The sequence below is a fragment of the Ambystoma mexicanum genome, chromosome 6q (assembly GCF_040938575.1).
Source record: "Ambystoma mexicanum isolate Mex_15411 chromosome 6q, UKY_AmexF1_1, whole genome shotgun sequence".
In the NCBI taxonomy this organism is placed as follows: Eukaryota; Metazoa; Chordata; class Amphibia; order Caudata; family Ambystomatidae; genus Ambystoma; species Ambystoma mexicanum.
The window spans coordinates 561,908,027-561,920,167 of record NC_090937.1 but is presented as its reverse complement, the minus strand read 5'-3'; positions in this window follow the sequence as shown (position 1 = coordinate 561,920,167).

The window sequence follows — 12,141 nt, the reverse complement described above, 5'->3', positions numbered from 1 at the left end:
ACCTGGTGGAATAACTGGTTTATCCACTTCCCCCAAGCTCAGCTGGCTCTCACAGGCACTTCTCCTCCCACTTCTCCCAAGAGGAAGCCACTTTACGGCCCCCCAATATAACATTTGCCTGAGTCCATTGTTCAGTTTCCTGCAGTCCCCAGGTAATTCAATCAGAGAGGTGTCACCTCCTTTTTGTGGGGGCATCAGAATGCAGCCAGGTCTGGGAACACAGCTGTTGATCCAGTTCCAACTCCTGTCGGGGGTAGTTGTCAGGCAGAATCCAGTTTCATTAAGCCAGGTTTCAGCTAAATGTCACTTTTTGTTCCCAGTTTTCTACATTCAAATCAAACTGACAATTTTTACACATGCAGCTAGAGTGCTGATTCTAAGTTCAAAACTATGACATTTCAACAGTTACAAACTATGTGATACTCAAAAGTAGGTCCCTCATTTAATTTAAACATTTCGATTTTAGTGGTTTTCAGTTCAGTTTAACTTAAGCTGCTGACCTCCACAGCTCAGCCAGTTTTGTTATGAACATTGTTTTGGGCTCTTTTTCTTTCCAGATTTTGTATGCACACAAAACTTCATTCTGTCAAATGTCTGCTGGTGTTCAGTGAGATTTTTGAATATCCTGCAATGTTTGACATAGGCATTTTTAGCTTGCATTCAGAGAAACCAAGGTGATTTCAAAGGGCTTTTTAAGCTAACAGGAACTGCTGTTTTTCCTTTGGCACACATTCCACTCATGGTACCCCTGGCCCATCACGCTCGCACTGGTGGGTGGAAGGTTAGGCGACCATTTTGGTGTGCGCACAAACTGCGCGGTTCTCCTGGATTCTGGCGCACATGTGGTCTTTTTGGCCATCTTGGATTTTCTAAGCCCACAGCACCAAATGTTGCAGCTTAATGACTCAAACGTGGGTCAATACACCTGACAAAGCCCCCCCACCTGACTGCACTTTGAATTTGAGTCGAGGGGGAGTCGGGTGCGAAGAATGTTTTGACCCATGCACTGGTATGTCCGCATCATCTTCTTCCAATTCCGCAAATGGCACAGTTCAGCATCTTTTCCTCCCTCCAGTTGGATCGATCGGTTCTCCTCGCCGGTCCTGATGGGAATATTGGGCGGTACCCCGGACCCCTCGGATCTTTGCCCCCGGTCTCCGGATCGTCCTCCTTGGCCAGTCTCCAGGTTTTCTTTCTCCTAGGACAACAAAGGAAAGCGGCAATACCTATTTGTAGACATTTCTTCCCCACCATTGATATAGTGGGGTGGCATATACATTTTATAGTCAAAACATTTGCGTTCTTATTTTAACAAAAACAAGATACAATCATAAGACATTTTTTTTTTCTAATCATAATATTTTAGAGACTATATGTGGGATATTTTAGGGTTGGAATTGAATTACTCTGGCGTGGTCCCCTCTGGTATTGCAGAGGACTCCTCCAGTTGCTTCAGGGTGTGCCTGGGATGAAAACACTTTAGCTGATTTATATGTACCCACTTGTCTTCCCCTTCTGCCAAACTGCCTTTGGGGATGCGGATATTGTATGCAACAGGGGAGATCTTGTCTTTAATTTCAAACGGTCCCTTCCATGTAGGCAAGAATTTTCGCTGTTTGGCCTGGTTCCTTTGGAAATTGTATAGATAGACCCGGTCCCCCACAGTATATTCCTTCCTGGTGGTCTTCAGGTCGTAGTGGGTTTTCATGCTATCAGCTGATCTTTCTAGATTCCGCTGAGCATAGGCAAAAGCATGCTGAAGGTGTTTCCTTAAATTCTCCACATACTCATGAGTTGTGGAGGCATTTATCAGTGTCTGCTCTTGGGTCCTGTAGAGCAGATGCTGGGGAAGCACCATCTTGCGTCCAGTCATCAACTCAAATGGTGACATTTTAGTTGCAGATGAAGGGGTAGATCTGATGGCCATTAGGACCAGAGGTAGTCGGATATCCCAACTTGGCCCAGAATCTGCCACAAACTTTTTTAAGATGCTCACAATGGTTCGGTTGTATCTCTCCACTGCTCCAGAAGAAGCTGGCCTGTAAGCAATGTGTAGCTTCCTTTTAACCCCCAGTATCTCCCACATCTTTGTCAGTACTTCACTGGTGAAGTGGCTTCCTCTGTCTGACTCAATCCTTTGAGGTAGACCAAAACGGGAAAAGATGTGGTTAATCATCAGGCCAGCTGCTGTTTCTGCCTTGCAGTTTGGGGCTGGGAGACATTCCACCCACTTGGTAAACAAGCATGTAACGGTCAACATGTACTTGTTTCCTCTAGACGAGCGAATTACAGGGCCTACAAAGTCGATTTGCAAATCTGACCATGGCAGTGTCATCCCCCTCTTTTGGAGAGGCGCACGGTGTGTGAGGGATGATGGCTGAAATTGTGCACACACAAGACACCCCTTCAAGTATTGGTCGAGGTCCTGCCCCATGTGTGGCCAGTATGCAACCACTCTTAAGATTTCCAGTGTTGTGTGAAACCCCCTATGACCGGCGGTGGCCGCATCATGGGTGTGACTTAACATCAGGCTTCAGAATGAGGTAGGAACCACCCACTGATCGTGGCCAGCTTTGGATTTCCTTACCTGCAAATCGTCTTGGATTCGGAACATTTTTGGACATTTCATCAACACTCTTAGGTCCTCTTTCCCAATGTAATCGGTATCCGTCAGGGGAAAGTTCTCAGGGTCCTCAAGGTGTTGGTAAAACTTACCAATAATTGGATCCCCCTTCTGAGCTGTAATTAAATCAGCATCAGGGGTCTCCTTACTCCATTGTGCAGTTGAAAGATCATTGTGAGCATTTGTCTGGGACCTAGTGATAGCAGTGACCTGGATTTCCCCCAATAGGGACTCTACCTCTATTAGATCCCCTTGGATGGCCCCGGTTTTGGCCAGCTGATCAGCTAAGTCATTTCCAGTTTTGTCTGGTCCCTCTACTTTGGAATGACATCTTTTTCCAGTAGATGGTCATCCCATTCGATGTGACCAGATCATCAATGTTTTGGATTAACTTCCCATGTTTCAAGGGTTTGTTATTAGCACATAACATGCCTCTGGTTTTCCAATTAACCAGGTGCTCCACGAACCGGTTCCGTACATAATCCGAATCTGTGGTTATGACCAGTTCATGGAGTTGATGTTGGACAGCAGTGAGGATGGCCTGATGCACAGCCATCAATTCTGCCACCTGACTACTTCGGGCACCAATTTTGTATCCAGCGGAGGGTTCTGGTGACACATTCACCCATGCATTCCCTACGCCGGCCACCAGTTCTTTCTCCCCGTTGTTATCAACATGGTACGAGCATCCATCCACATAGACAGTGGGCATTACCTCACACTTGTCTTCTTCAAAGACTTTGTGTGGGGAATTAAGGTATGCCTCCATGTTGTCCTTGATTTTTAGACTTTCGTCCTCGAGACAGTTTTCTCTGGCACAATCATGCAAGTCAGCCGGACCTTGCGCGAGGGGACTCTTCTTGTTTTGGCCATATCTGACCTCCACAGGAAAGCCTTGCATTGACAGAATCCAGGAAGAAATTCGGGAATTACTCACATTTCCGGCCCGGATTCTGTCACTTTGGAGATATTGCAGAGGCTGGTGTGGAGTATCCACTATGATGTGTTCCCCCTGGATAAACGGGCGGTAATTCTTCAATGCCCACACCGTTGCCAGGAGTGCCTTCTCACAATCGTTGAATTTTTCCTCCACAGAGGATAAAGTTTTGCTCGCGTAGGAGATTACTTTATTGACCTTGTCATGCTTTTGGTATAATACTGCCGTCAAGCACATATTAGAGAACCCTGTCTCCAGGAAAAACTCCTTGTTTCTGACAGGGTAAGCTAGGCAAGGCGCTTGTGAGAGGCTTCTCTTGAATTGTCTTACTGCCTCGGATTGTTCTGGACCCCATTCCCACTTGACCCCCCCCTTCAAGAGATGAATCAGGGGTCTAGTGATCTCTGCGTAGCCTTCAATGAACTTTCTTTTTTTTTTTTTATTTTTTTTTTTTATTGTTTAATCACATTGGATTTTTACAATACAGGTCTTCTCATCATTTCATACAATTATTTATCCGATCAGTTTGTCGCTTTCTGTGAGCAATTTGTGATTTGTCGGTTCATTTGATGGATGTTGTGGTCACTGTTGTGTTTGTTCTTGGTGACACCCATTGTTGTTGAGTAATTGTTGGTCGATGTATTCTAACATTTTTGCTGCTGCAACTTGCCATGTGATTCTATCACCCCCAATGAGCCTGCACCACCAGGTATTTTCCTCGTGTAGTATATTAAAACCGGGCATGTGTGACAGATACTGTTGTCTAATAAAATTTGTTGCTGGGCATGACATTAGCAAATGTCTTATTGTTTCTTTGACAGGGTGGCTGGCATTATCGCAAAAACGACAGTCGTTAGTTGCTGTTTGTCCTCTGATATGAAGTATCTCATTTGTTTTCATTATGTTGAGTCGTGCTCGTAAAATTAGATTTTGCGCCTTTTTATTTGGAAATTGGTTTATGAAGCCTTGCAACTCATTTCGTTTCAATATATTATGCGGTAAGTGAGCCATGAGTTTCGATCTTGTTGTAACGTCGATCGTCGTTGCCCAATCTGCATCTTTAATTTTTTGTAGAACTTTACATGGATTTTCAATCAGTTCTTGTTCGTCCGATGCTATATCACATAGTACACCTAGATTTTCCTCTTGCCATGTTATTAGCATCTGACAGTTTCTGGCATCCATTTCGCATTTAATCATGTTGAAGATTTTATTGCTGGTGTCCATTCTGCTTTTCCTAAATAGCATTATGGTGTTGCACACCACTGTGCATTTTAAAGATTGCAGGCTGAGTTCTCGGCGTATGGCCACCCCTGATGTCGATTTGGGTAATTTCAAGACTTTTCGCCAAAATCGGGCCACTAGTTTGGCCCATATTTGCTTTGGCATCATGGGCATCGCTTCCATCCCATATGTCAAGGTAGGTACGACCTTCATTTTGTAGAAGTTTAAAACTGGGACAAGTGAGTATTTCCCAAATTTGCCATCGATAGCTTTTGCTTGGGCTGCTAGTTTGTCTGTCTTTCCAAACAGTTCCGCAATGAACTTTCTGCTGTAATGAGTCAGTCCAAGGAGGCTCCTTAGTTCCCGCAGAGTCGTGGGGTCCTTCAGTTTCTGGAGTGCTTCCACTTTCTTTTCTTGGGGACAGAGACCCTGAGGAGTAATCTCATGACCCAAGAAATTAACAAGGGTTCTACACCACTGTGCTTTCTGAAAGCAAAGTTTTGCTCCGGCGGCCGTCAACTGTGTCAGAACATAACAGATCTCCGCTATGTGTTCTTCCACAGATGAACTTTTGATGAGGACATCATCTACATAAGCCAGGTTACCCCTCGCACCCAGGTCGGGCATGGCCTTATGTAGGAAAATGTTGAATTTATTGCCGGAGTTGAGGTATCCGAAGGGAGTCCGGGTCCATGTGTACTGCTGGCCCCCAAAGGTAAAAGCCAGTTTGTATTGGTCCTCCCTACTGACCGGCACGGTCCAGTATCCATTGGTCAGGTCTATTGCTGTTAATTCCTGTGACCCCTGAATCTGGGCCAGCCCTTGGTCAATGTAGGGAAGAGGCCATCGGGAAGTATGGACCCGTTTGTTGAGCTCCCTAAGGTCAGCACAGAGTCTCCACTGGCCGTTTGGCTTCAATATTCCCAGCACCGGATTATTGAAGGTGCTGTGTACTGGACGGATTATTCCCCAGGACTCAAGGTTCTTAATTATTTCAGTAAGGGACTCCATGGATGTGAGAGGCAAACGATATTGCTTCACAAACACTGGAGTCATTCCAGGGTCCGTGGGAATTGTTGTTGTGTGGATGTCGGCGCGACCACAGTCATATGAGTCTACCGCAAAGAGATCTTGGAAATCCAAGAAAACGTGTTTCAACTTTTGCTTCTGTTCCAGAGTCACACAGGCATCAGCTAGGTTGACTCTCTCTTCCACCATCTGCCTGAAGCCTGGAAAGACTTCTGGTTTGGCTATCTCAGCGGCCTCCTCCAGCTAGGTGGAGAAGTCCCTTTTCAGAGTGCTGATTTGGACTGGAGGCTTCAGGTGGGAAAGGCAGCCCTCATGGACCTGGAAAATCACCTCATCCCTCCTGAAGTCACAAGTCACATCTTCCTTACCATAAGGGCAAGAAGTGTACACCAGGAAGTTCCCCCCATGCCGGGTGAAAATCCTGTCTGGTGTTGTGTCGTCATCACTATCACTGTCAAAACAGTCCTTGGGGATTGGTCCTAACAGTTCATTTCCTAGACCAATGGAAAAATATTGGTCATCAACCGCCATTCCAATGATGGTGCCTGCGGCTAGAGTAATACTCTGTAAGTCGCTGTTTTCCACCTCTATTGGAATGGTGTCGTGTTCGATGTTGACTAACGGTGTTGGGTTTACCCCTAACCCTTGTTGTTGGAGAGAAGCATTTAGATGAATATAAGCATCAGGGTTTTTCAATCTTTGTCCTCTTTTAACTTTCACTTCCAGGGAGAATTGTCGGGTCCATTCTGGGATGGTGACTTCCTCTTTAATCTGAATTTCAACTGCATAAGGTAGCAATTGAGCTGACCTAAATGCTTTTTCTGGATCATCAAAGCCCATGGGATTATCCGCTAATCAGGACCAAGCTTTGAAGTTTATTAGGTCCAAACTAATGGCAAAGCGATTGAGAATGTCACTGCCTAAGTAAAAGGCGGCAGTGACGTCTCGCACGACTCAACAATTATGGACTATGGTCTTGTTGCCAATGGAGATTTTGAGCATACACCTGCTTGGCAGGAGATGTTTGGAATTAGGTGCTTCCAGGTCCATTTCCCATTTGTCTAGCAGTTTGAATGTGGGAATGGCTGGATCTTTTGGGAGTTGGCGGAACATGGCTTCGCTGATGAAGCTCTTACCGTTGTTCACACACACTCGAGCGAGAACAGAGTCCTTCCCATCATTTAACTGAACAGGGATGAACAACTGCTCTCCAATTTTCTGAATATCAGCCAGGCTTTGAGCTGATTTCACATCTTTCTGGACTATAGGAGTGGGAGTTTCTGATTGTGGATTAGTAAAGAATTTCAGGGTGTTTCCTTCCAGTGTGGAATACCACCTTAAACTGGAAGGAAGGTTGATTTTCAGAAATAGAGAGGACCCCCCATCATCAGTCTGTTGTCCTACTGCTATTACTGTTATGTCTGGAATTTGGTTGTTCTGGAAGTGAAATTCTACTTGGTCAGATTTTTGTTCAACCATGTTGCAGGTGCCGTTTAAACTAACATGGTTGACACTCTGTTTTAATTTTATTGGTCGGCTAGTCTGGGTCCAGAGGACCTTGTTTACGCAATCTATTAGGGCTGACAACCTTCTCAGGAGGTCATTCCCTGGTAAACAAGGGGTGCCATCTGGAGTCACTACTATGACCGGGTGTTTCACCTTGTGTCGCCCAGTTTGAATGTCCAAATCTGCAGTCCCCTCGACAGGAATTTCCTTCCCGCCAAGGTTCTGCAGTTGTCCAGGAAGAGAGGCGAGAGGAATACGGTAATTCTCCCCCCTTCCTGCATTTAGTTCATCAAAGGCCCTTTTGGACAGAAGGGTAGCTTGGGATCCAGTGTCCACCAGTGCCCAAATTGTACCCTGCCCCTGTACTTGTACCGGGGCATAATATCTTCCCTCCTTCTCCTCAAGGGGGCACAGATAATGCACATTTTTGGACAACTGGTGGGCTAACTTTCTGGTTTTGGACATTGCTAGCGAACAGATTTGGGCAGAATTCTGTGGAGAGCCTGGGGAATCTGAAAGAAAAAGTTGGCAACAGGAAATGGTTTCGGTTTCTGGGCCGCCCCCCCTTTTTGGAGGCAGTCATCAGGATGGGTTTGACCCATGGGATTTTGGTATTGTCGGTTCTGGGATGAGATGATGGGCGGCGGTAGCTCAGTCTCCATATCTCCCCAGTCTGGATTGGAATCCCTTGGGACCCATTTTTCTTTGGGAGGAGTTCCCCCATCTCTAAAGGAGAAGATCCTTTTCCCAGGATCCTCTGAGGATTCCTCTCCCTCAAATTGGAAGATCTGTACCTCCTCCAGAAACTGGGCCTGTTTGGGTACTTTGTTTCTCCCACCCCCCCTCAGCTCCTTTGGAGGCAGCCTTTCAGGGGCAGGAGATTTCGTTTCCGGTTCCTGGGTTTCCAGGGGCTGTTTACAAGTGAGGAAGGAAGCTTCCTCCAAGGCTTTACATCCCTCTTCCCCTTGTGCCTCCTCCCTGGGAACCGGTGGGTTATCGGGGTGCTGCCCCCGTCATTGTTCTGGAGCACCAGGTCCAGAGTTTGGGGCATTCTGCGGTGGCATGCTCATCTGAGGGTTCTGTTGAGCCCTCAGTATGTGATCCAGATCTCGTGCCATATTTTGGACCTGGCGCTCAAGTTGTGAAACCCGCTCAGGCTGATACGGGGCTCTATTTTCTCCCCTGGGCTGATCCCGGGAAAGGTAGCTATCCCTTCTCTGGTAATACCCCGGATTGGGAAGATTTGGGTACCCCTCCACCCTTGGCCTCCCCTCTCCCGGATTAGGTTGTCTGGGCTCAGGGAATTGGGGAAAGAAGGATGGATGATTTTGGGGCTGGAAATTGGGTGGATACCTGGGAAAAAAGTTCTGCCCAGGATTTGGTGAATTTCTGCCCTCCTGGGGGAAGTTAGGAGGGAAGTTCCCTGGGTCAGGTGCTTGGCTGGATCCCCCCCCTTCGGCTGGAGGAGTCCACACATAACCCAGGATTGGTCGGTTTCCCTTGTAGCGGGGACTTACATAGTCAGGGGAGCGGGGGACCCCATTTGTGGGACTACCTCCTCGACTCCCTGTCTGTGACTGGCCCGAGGGCCTTCTGGGCTGTGAATTATTTGGTGCAGGCAGGTTTTTAGGCCCCCCCATCACCAAATCTAAAACGGGGGCAACCTTTACCTCTGCCACCTTGGCAGCAGCAGGGGTGCTGTTGGTTTTGGGGTTTTTCGGCGCATTATTTTTATTTTCGATGGGCTTCTGCACCTCATAGATCCGGGTAGCCTGTTCAATGACCCAGTCTAGTGACCTCTTCTCGTGAAAATCTCTCACTAGCTGGGTTATGATGTTGCTCTCTGCTGTCCGTGCGCACGCTTCTGGTGGTCTGCGCTAAGGCACGCTTCAATTCTTGCACGAATTCTTGTGGGGCCTGATCCTTCCCACATTGCAAATTGTAGGCTGCCTTGCGAGCCTCTTGAGGATTTATATGAACAGAAAAATGTTTCAAGATGGCCGCCCTATATGTGGACCATCTTGAATGGTTTTGGTCCTCCAGTCCCGCAAAGAAACTGGAGTATTCAGGGGAGAATGTCCATTTGACATACTGGATGCAGCTACTGCTGTCCTTCAAATGGAAAGTCTCCATCATTTGCTCATAGAGCTCCAAGTGTTCCCAAACAGAATACCTGGCGTTCTTATGATAAGGCGTGATGACACTCCTTATTGCCTTTATTTGTTTCAATGGGTCCTTAAGCAAGGCCCTTTTTGCCTTATTGGCCTTTTTGGTTCGGGTAACCCTGGTCCATTCATCCTCCGACTCAGAAGCGCTGCTCCCAGAGGTGCCCGTCTGATCTTCCAGGTTTTCCCGGATTCTGCGAGCCTGGGAATGGCTGGCAGAATGTAAGGACCTGGTCTCCTGTGTCCTGTAATGCTCAGAGGAGTCTTCAGATCCCTCCTTGCTGCCAGGATTTGATGGGTACCCCCCCACTGACCTAACTGGGCAGAGGTTTTCAGGATGCCCTTAATGGGATTACTCTCCTGGGGTTCCCCACTAAATTGCACTGTGCTTGGGTGCCCATACCCGGATGCCCGCCCATCCATTCCTGGGAGGTACTGGCCTATGAGCCCCATACATCTAGCTGGATAGTAATCTGCCATCCCCGTGGCCCTGGGCTCATGTGCGCGAGGGGACATGGGGGTGGCAGAGTCCAGGGACTGGCAGAGGTGAAGGCCTCTGGTACTAGGGCTCCTGAGGTTATGCTCAGGAGTTTCTCTTTCCCAGCAAACCTCATCTTATCCGCCCCTGCTTCCTGTTGCAAAGCAAGAGCCTGCGCTATCAGTTCCTCAGTTAAGGCCTTACTAGACTCTATCAGTCTCTCCTGCATCGCTACCTGTTGCTGGAGCCTATCATTGTGCTGGCAGAGAGCCTCATTCTCTCTCTGTGCCTCCTGATTGGTCCTGGAGTACTGGGCCAGTCTTAGCTGCAGGAGGGTTACCTCCTGAGCTGTGTCCCTATTGGCCTGCTCCTTTCTTGCCAGAACATCCTCCACCCTCCTGGTGTGCTCTAACAAGTTCTGGTGTTCTTTTTGGAGGTCACCCAGTCCCTAGAGGGCCAGGTGATTTTCTTCCATTTTCCTTTTTAAGTGGCAGACTTCCTGGCCTAAGGTATCCCTTTCCTGACTAAGAGCCCGCATCTGTGCCGCCAGGTCGTCACTTTGCCTTTGGAAGGCACCAGCTTTCTGGTGTTCTTCATCAAACTCTGCCTGGGTATCCAGGTCTTTCAAAATCAATGTATTGCTTTCCTCTTTCTCTCTGTCTAGTTGGATTTGCAGGGTGGCTACCTGCTCTGTGCATGCCCTGTTGAAATTGATCTGTTGCTCCAGCTTTTTCTGGCTCTGCAGTAAGGAGTCCAAACTGTCTTGGTGCTCCTTCTGCAAAGCCAGAATTCTGGTATCCTGGTCTGTCTTTTCCTGTTGCAGTATATCCATGTCCTCTTTTATTTTAATGATATACTGCCTTCTATCATTTTCTGACTCCTGGCTCCTCTGCAGCCTCTGCTCAGAAGAGACCAGATCAGATTGGGCCTTTTCTAACGCCATCTGTTGCCTATTTGCCAGATCTTGGCCTTCAGCACATTTGTCCTGCATGGCTCCCATATATAGATACAAATATGCCGCTATCCTAACCATCTTGCCGTGTTCATCTTTAACTTTAGGAGCCATGTATAATTCACTCAGGGCCACATGTAATGGACCCTGATCTCTCCATATATCTGACCCTGTTTCAGTGACCTGTTGCGCGACTGCCTGCAACCAGACCGTTTGGTCCTGATGAGTCCACTCACCTCTCACAAATAGTTTATGTAAGAAGTGCTCTCTGGCTATTTTCATATCTACCAAGGTCGTCATTCTGCAATTTGAGTTCCTTCCTGACTTACAGAAGTTTGTATTTTATTTTGCAAAACAGACCGTTTCCTTAGAGCGTTCCTTTGAGGGATGCTTTCACAGCGTAAAACAGCGTGGTGATCTAACCGGATATGTGTATCTGGTCAGTTGGCACACTGTATTAATCTGCACAAGTGGTAAATCTAACCCAGAATATCCGGGCTCCGAGACCCCACTTTTGTAAGTGATATTCAGTCAACACTACAGCTAAGTCAATGCCTAGTCTGGGATGCTGAGGAAAACCCTTATTGATGTATTTTTATATCCAGTTCAGTACTCTGGATGACAACCCTTGTATAACACCCCCCTCTTAGAATCCCCCTGACCCCACTGAGCCAAGAAGTAGGTTTGTTTTGCAAATTAAAAGGTTTATTTGAAAATTTAAACAATATATATATATATATCACACTTCTATAAATAAATTGATAATGGATATTACACTTGTGAATATGAGCAGTAGTCAGCAAGAGGTAACTTATAAATAGGAACAGAAGAATAAGGTGGGAAAGAATGCTTTATATGGTTCAAGGAAACGCAAGGTGGAATAAAATACAGTACAGAAATAACTTGTTATGATTTTAGCAAAAGGTAATATGATCACTTTTTCTTTTGACAATTCACTCCCCCCCTATGCAATACAAGAAATGGAAGGAGAGCACACAGTCTTCAAGAATCCCAACAAATCACACTTTAAAATGCAATACACAGTTCCAGTTCCCCCAGCAAGCTTAGAAAAAACAGGGATGAGTTTTAAACACAGGCAAATTACTTTAATGTGGTTTGCAATGAAGTGAAAAGGTGCTAAAATTGCTTTTAATTCCCTCTAGAGGTTCAGGGTAGGTGATGGCTACTTTATATTAGTTCAGGCTCACTTTAACAATACTCTATGAA